Genomic DNA, 7,538 nt, shown 5'->3' with positions numbered 1-7,538 from the left:
TACAGGGTCAAGAGCAACTTTCTGTGGATCAGTCTGTGGTCCATAAAATTAGTTTCGGAGTTCTTTCGCCCATCCATTTGCGAGAAGTTTTCTAGCAAATGTTTCTAGGAGGAACACATGATCCACGAAAATTGCGTGCTAGAAGCGGGTGCGTATTGTTTCCACTCAAAAGCCCGTGTCAGATTTCTTTCATTCGTGGGTTCTCTCGCTCCTTTAAAGTATTCTATTTTTATTTAGTCCCACAATGCCGGCACTCTGAAATACATGATTCATTTTTGCTTTGCAGCGATGCCTCTCCCAATTGAGCGTTACATGATACGGCATCAAAAGCAACTTTCTCCGGATTAGTCTGGTCGGTAATTAGTTTGAGTTCCTTCGTCCATCCATTTCCTAGTCGAGAACTGAGAAAGTATTTCCCTTTTTCGACCGTGGGAAGTTTTCAAGCATGCATTTCACGGAAGACCACGTGAAGCATGAAAATTTTGAGATAGAAGCTGGCACTTAAAGTTTCTGCTCAAAGGTCCGTCTCTGTGACCTATTTTAGCCCATTCGTGGGCTATCGCTCCTGCTAAGTATTCCAGTCTATTTTGAACAAGCCCCACAATGTCGGCACTCTAAAATCCATGCTTTATCTCTGCAGGGAAGCCTCTCCCAATTGTGCATTAAATGATACAGCGTCAAGGGCAACTTTCTATGGATTAGTTTGCGGTCACCTATAATAGTTTCAAAGTTCGACCACCCATCCATTTCCTTGTCGAGAAACAAGGTGTTTTTCTTGGACGACCACGGGAAGTTTTCTAGCAAGACCATGTGAACTGTGAACCATGGAAATTGCGAGCTAGAAGGCTGGACGTATTGTTTCCACTCAAAAACCTGTGCGAGTGATATATTTTAGTCCACTCGTGAGCTATCGCTCCTGTAAAGTATTCCCAACAAGGCCCACATTAGCGACATTCTGAAATACATGCTTTCTTCGTTGCTATGCAGCGAAGTCAGCATTATCTAATACGGCGTTAAGATAAATTTTTTCCTGTCAGTGTGCGGTTCCCAGTATGCTTCAAAGTTGCTGCTCCGCTCATTCATTTCCTAGTCGAGAATCACGAAAGTAATCGTCCTGGACGACTGCGGGAACCTTTCTAGGTAATGTTTTTAGGAAGACCACGCGAACCATGAAAAATGCGCACTAGAAGTGGGTGAGTATCGTTTCCACTCAAAACCCCGTGTCAATGATACATTTTGACTCATTCGTGGGCTACTTTACCGCACACTAACTCCAGTCATATCAAAATACGGCAATTTCCGTATGTTGTTCATATGTTCCGAATGAAGGCTTCATCCATCGGTGGTCGCCCCAGACTCGGTAGGTAAAGAACTTGCTTTTGACGTTGTATGCCTGGATTCGAACCCGTAGATCTTGACGGCAACCTTCATAGTGAAAAACGAGTATTTTACCACTGCGCCACTCGGACGCCCATTCGCGCGCTATCGCTCTCAGTAAAGTATTTCAGTATTGCCTAACAAGCCCTAAAACGGAGATTGAAATACATGCTTCATCTTTGCTATGCAGCGAAACCAGTATCAAATAATACGGCGTCAAGGGCTGCTTTGTGAGTTTACGTTTCCCGATGTTAAATTCAAAGTTCTTCCGCCCATCCATTTCCCAGTCGAGAACAGGGCCGCAACTAGGGGGGGAGCAGGTGGGTCTCGTGCCCCAAGGGGGCGCAAATTTCATTCTGAAACCTCTCCTTCAACATTACAAGGGGAAGTCAAAATGCGCGCTTGCCCTGGTGACGAAGCATCTAGTTGCTTCCCTGGTCGAGAACCACGAAAGTTGGATAGAGTTGGAAGTTGGTCGAGAACCACCTGGACGACTGCGGGAACTTCGAGTTTTTGATCATTGATCATTTTTGTCTCACCACGGTCTTTTTTTGCACACGAGGGGTAATTAGACCGGAACCTACAATTTATTGCCGATTCCGAACGGCAGGCTTGTTTTTTATACTCGAGAGGTTGGTGCGCTAACTCCTCGATGGGGGACTCACTGCGGTAGCAATTTTTTGCTGCGGTCAAGTCGCCGTTTCTTGTTGTATCCCTGTGTCAGGAAAGTTTTCTGACAAGGATGAACCGGGTATCGAACTCGCGACTCCTCTAAATATCCTTTGGTACGTCAGGGGGGCATCTTAACCGGGCTACCGCGCCCTCGAGAAGTTTTAGCAAATGTTTCTTGAAAGACCACGTGAACCATGAAAAGGGTCAGTGATATCTTTCAGTCCATTCGTTAGTCCGTAGGCTATTGCTCCTGTATTCGTCTATTTTGATCAAGCCCCACAATGGCGGCACTCTGAAATACATGCTTCATGTTCGCTATGCAGCGAAGCCTCTCCCAATTGAGTATTACATGATACGGCATCAAGAGCAACTTTCTACAGTTCAGTCTGCGGTTACCAATATTAGTTTCAAAGTTCCTCCGCCCATCCATTTCCTAGTCGTAAACCATGCAAGTATGTTTTTGGAGGACTGCGGGAACTGCGAAACGTTTTCTAGCAAATGCTTTTGGAGCCACAATGAACCATAAAATTTCGCGCATCGCTTCCATTCAAAAGCCCGTGTGTGATATATTTTAATCCATTCGTGAGCTGCAGCAAAGTATTCCAGTCTATTTATAATAATCCCCACAATGGTGACATATAAAAACTTCATCTTTGCTATGCAGCGAAGCCAGCATAAAATAATGCGGCGTTTAGTTCAACTTTGTCAGTCTGCGTTTCCCAATGTTAGTTTCAAAGTTCCTCCGACCATTCATAGACAACAGCGGGAAGTTTTCTACCAAATGTTTCTAGAAACACCACGTGAACCATAACTACCCATAACTAACCCGTGAACCATAACTAACCCACACTAGAAGGTTGCGCTTATCGTTTCCACTCGTGCTCGTGTGTCGCTCTTAAAAACTATTCGTCTGTTTCGAACAACCTCCAATGGTGGCGGTATGAAATAAATGCTCCATCTTTGCTATGGAGCGAAAACGCCCCCAAGTAAGCATTATGTAATACGGCGTTGAGAGCAACTTCCTGCGGATCAGTCTGCAGGCCCCAAAATTAGTTTCGAAGTTCCTCCGCCGATCCATTTCTAGTCTGGAACCACGGACGCATTTTTCCTAGACGACTGCGGGAAGTTTCTACAGACTCTAAAGAATCAAAGATTGCGTGCTAGAATTTGAGGCGTATACTTTCCACTCAAAAACCCGTGATATATTTTAACCCATTCGTGGGCTGCCGCGAAGTATTCGTCTATTTCTTACAAGCCCCACAATAACGAGACTCGGATATACATGCTTCATCTTTGCTATGCAGCGAAGCCAGCAACTACACTATGGCGGTAAGTGCAACTTTGTCAGTCGGCGTTTCCCAATGTTAGTTTCAAAGTTTCTCCGACCATTCATTTCCTAGTCGAGAATCGTTTTCCTGAACGACCGCATGAACTGAGAGTTTTCTAGCAAGACCACGTCAACCATGAAAATGGCGAGCTAGAAGTATCGCGTATCGTTTCCGCTCAAAAGCCCGGGTCAGTGATTGTGTTAGAATTGTGTTAGAATTTACTACTTACGGGCGTAAGCTATTCCATTTGTTCCAATTGTGTTAGAATTTACTACTTACGGGCGTAAGCTATTCCATTTGTTCCAATTGTGTTAGAATTTACTACTTACGGGCGTAAGCTATTCCATTTGTTCCAATTGTGTTAGAATTTACTACTTACGGGCGTAAGCTATTCCATTTGTTAACAATCCTATTAGAGAAAAATTCCCTGCGACACCATAACCTCGCATCGTCCCTTACCAATCGATACTGGTGTCTCCTTGTAAAAGCAATCGATTGATCGTGTACTAATAATTCATGGGCCATCGCATCCATACCGTTGAAAATTTTGAACACTTCAATCATATCTCCCCGACACCTGCGTTCATCCAATGTAAACATATTCAAAAAATGAAGTTTCATTCAACTTCATAACTCAAGCCTCGTGTGCCAATAAGGACACGCGTAGCTCTTCTCTGCACCCCTTCAACCAAGTCTATGTCCCTCTGTAGGTACGGTCTCCAAAACCTCACAGCATATTCCAGTCCAGGACGAACTAAGCCTCGGAAAAGCAGAAGAATGACTTTAGGAGAACGCGAAGAGACCTTTTTGAAAATTAAACCAAGCATTCTATTCCCTTTTTTGACCACCCCTGAACAATGTTCAGAAAACCTAAGCCTCTCATCAATGAGAATTCCCGAATCGGTGACAGTAGTTGCATGGGTGACTCCATTCAACTCGTAAGAGAATCGTGGGTTGTTCGAACCAAAATGAGCGACCATGCATTTGTTAACGCTAAACGTCACGTTCCATTCATTTGCCCATGCTGCAATCCTGTTTAAGTTGGTCTGGAGCAACTCCCTATCGCTTTAATTCTCGATTACCCCTATTAGCTTCACGCAGGGCCGAATTAAGACACTGGAAGGCCCTGAGCACTTGAATAATTTTGGTGCCCCCTTCCCCACCATTTTATGTCATTGACTACAGTTCAACGATTTTTATACATTTGAAAGCGAATAATGTTTACTGTAAGGCTTTCTTCATGTTTAGCTTTTTTTTTGGAGAGAATCAACAATATCGGATATTGCCAATTCTCTCCAGGATGACCATACGTGCTGTATTTCCCATCTATCTATCCGCATTGAATTCGTAAATTTAAAAAAAATCAAAAACATCTAATGAAATTTTATATTTCAGTAGTTGGCAGAATATAATGTGAATATTAGAGTGTTTCTAAGCACATACTTCATTTATTTGAAAGGTTTACCCTCCCCCCCACCCACTTTTTATACTTTTGCATAAATCTCTTTGATATTTGACATCTTCAAAACCAATGCTACGTAACACACATCTGCTTCTACTTTTAGCATGGATGTAGCATCAAGCCTCTCTATTGTTCCGCAAATTTTTGCTTCAGTGCTTGACATAATTCTGGTTCCAAAAAAATTACAAAGTTACATTTCTGTAGCTTTTCAAAATTTGAAGCTTTGTAAAATTTTGCTTGATTCAATATTTTTTCTTAAGAATTCTAAGAAATTTTACATTTTATTTGTAAAATGTAAAATTGTAATCAAGCCAAAGGAAAACAAGTCAATGTTACTATCACTGTTTTTGAATTTGCCAAAATGTACTTTTTGGAATTTTTTTTTTCCTTTCATATTTTCGAAAAAGACAAACCTTTGATTTTTACCTTTTGTTGTAATCTTCTAAAAATATTTGAAAATATTTTCTCTTATTGACTGCTTTTTAGAATTTCCCGAATCATCTTCAAGAGGAACCACTGAACCTTAGCATCCACAATATTATTCAGAAGCACCACATTTTTATTTTTATTTATTTTTTGTTAATCACCATGACGGGTACATTTTCTTTATGATACATTTTTGAGGTCGTTTGCAATGTAGACCTGGTAGCATTTTTTTGCTTCTAAGGTGGATCAAACACAGTTTATCCAATTATGATCCACATGCAAGTATACCCGTAGATCTGCACATTTTAAGTTCATGTCCATATTCTGTCGATCTTGGCTCAATTGTGCCTTTTCGATGCATGGGACCATCCAAGCATGCCTAGGGGACCTCAAGTGCAGAGAGAGGGCCGCGTGACAATTAGATCTGGTTACAATTTTCGTGAGTAAGTGTGCAAATTGGAAGGCAGGTATTTTTAGCTAGATGGGGGTCTCGGAAAAGTTGTTTTGCCCGGGAGCCTATCAAGGCTGTAGTGCGACTTCTCGGAGCCCCAGGGGAGACTTTTTCTTGAGTCCCACCCTTGAAAGGGTTATGTTCAGAAAAAAAAGAGGATTTGGGGCTCCCATTTGGCTCAAGGCCTCGGGTGCCTCAGAATAGTTATGGGCCTGGGCCTATCAAGAGCATACACAAGATCGACCTTTCAAGGGGCACAAGAAATCTATCCAGAGAATTGAGTTACTAACCGCCAAAAAAATATTTTAAATTAACAGATATTGATTTGGATAAAGGTATTTTCTTTCGATATTTTAATTCTTTTTACAAAAATATTTGTAACTTTTTAATCGTCATTTGGGAAGTACGGGTCACTACCTGCGTAGGCCTTTAGAGCCTACAGTAGCGGATTAAAGTCGGTCGAGGCCCCGGACGCAAAAGAAAATATTAAGCCCTTAAAAAAAGTGAAGTTTGTGTTTTTCGGGGCCCTTTAGAAGTCGAGACCCAGGCGCGAGCCTGGTGCGTCCGCCGTTATTTCCGCCTGTGAGAACCTATGATACTGTTAAGAATGCCCAGGGGTCGGGGCCATCTTAACAGCATCATGGGATTCCGGGCAATGTGATATTCTGGAGACTGCTTATGTATTTGTACGCTTTCTCTTGAAATTCATAGCACTAAATCTCATTATCACGAACCTCCTTAAGCAATTGAGGCCACAGGTCGTGCCTGGATGGGCCCATGTGTTTAGACGGCACTGCTTGTGAGCTTACGATATGGAAAATTTGTGTCCTCTTATTCCAAAAATTAAGTATTCACGTGAACTCTAGTTTTCAATATTATTCGTTACTCTAGATTTAATGATTTCAATATTGATGCTGTGAGAATAGCATGCGCATTTTATCTAGCGTCAAAGAGGAATTTCACACACACACAAGATACTTTCTTTTCCAATATGATCTTTGAGGATTTTCTACCGAATGGTTGATACTGTGATACCTGTACGTTAATAAATATATGTAATTTGATAACTTTTTGTGGTGTCCCTTTTAAAAAAGGGACACCACAAAGGGACACATTGGTGCTTAGGGCACCGTGCCCTAAGCACCAAGGTTAATCCGGCTCTGGCTTCACGTCATCTGCGAATTTGCTAGCAATCTCATCGATACCCTGATCGAGTTCATCGATGAAAAGTGAAAAAACTATAGGGCTAAGGACACTTCCTTGAGGAACTGAACTTCGGCCAGAGAAGATCGCCATTTGTCGATTATAGCGAGGCGTAACAGGAGTGCTACAGCTTCTCAGCTCTCTCGTGACTTGTATGCAGCCACAGGAACCCGTGTATCAAGGGTGATTGTTTCCAAAAGACTTCATGAGAGAGGGTTGTTTGCAAGAAGACCTGCTGTTAGCAAATTCTCTTAATTTCTTACACCAGTGTAATTTGATAATTTTTGTCGCACCACGGTCATTTTCTGCACACGAGGGGTAATTAGACCGTGAGTCGTGACCTACAATTTATTGCCGATTCCGAACGGCAGGCTTGTTTTTTTGTATACTCGTCGAGAGGTTGGTGCGCTAAGCCCTCGATCAGGGCCGTCATTTCAACTTTTTCCAGGGTGGGGGGGATCCTCGCATCGCGAGGATCCGGGTTCGAACCCCACAGTGGTGGTCGGCTGAAGTTGGTTTTCTGTGGTTTCCAACTTCAAGGCGCGAATGCGAGCCGATCTCCCCGTTAAAAAGTCTCGCCACAGAGAGCAACAGGCCTACAACGTTACAAATATTCAAT

The sequence above is a fragment of the Pholcus phalangioides genome, unplaced genomic scaffold, assembly GCF_987345545.1.
Source record: "Pholcus phalangioides strain wild (caught in Gottingen) unplaced genomic scaffold, Ppha-v1.0 ptg000039l_1, whole genome shotgun sequence".
Taxonomy (NCBI): domain Eukaryota; kingdom Metazoa; phylum Arthropoda; class Arachnida; order Araneae; family Pholcidae; genus Pholcus; species Pholcus phalangioides.
Note: the sequence above shows the minus strand (reverse complement) of the source record.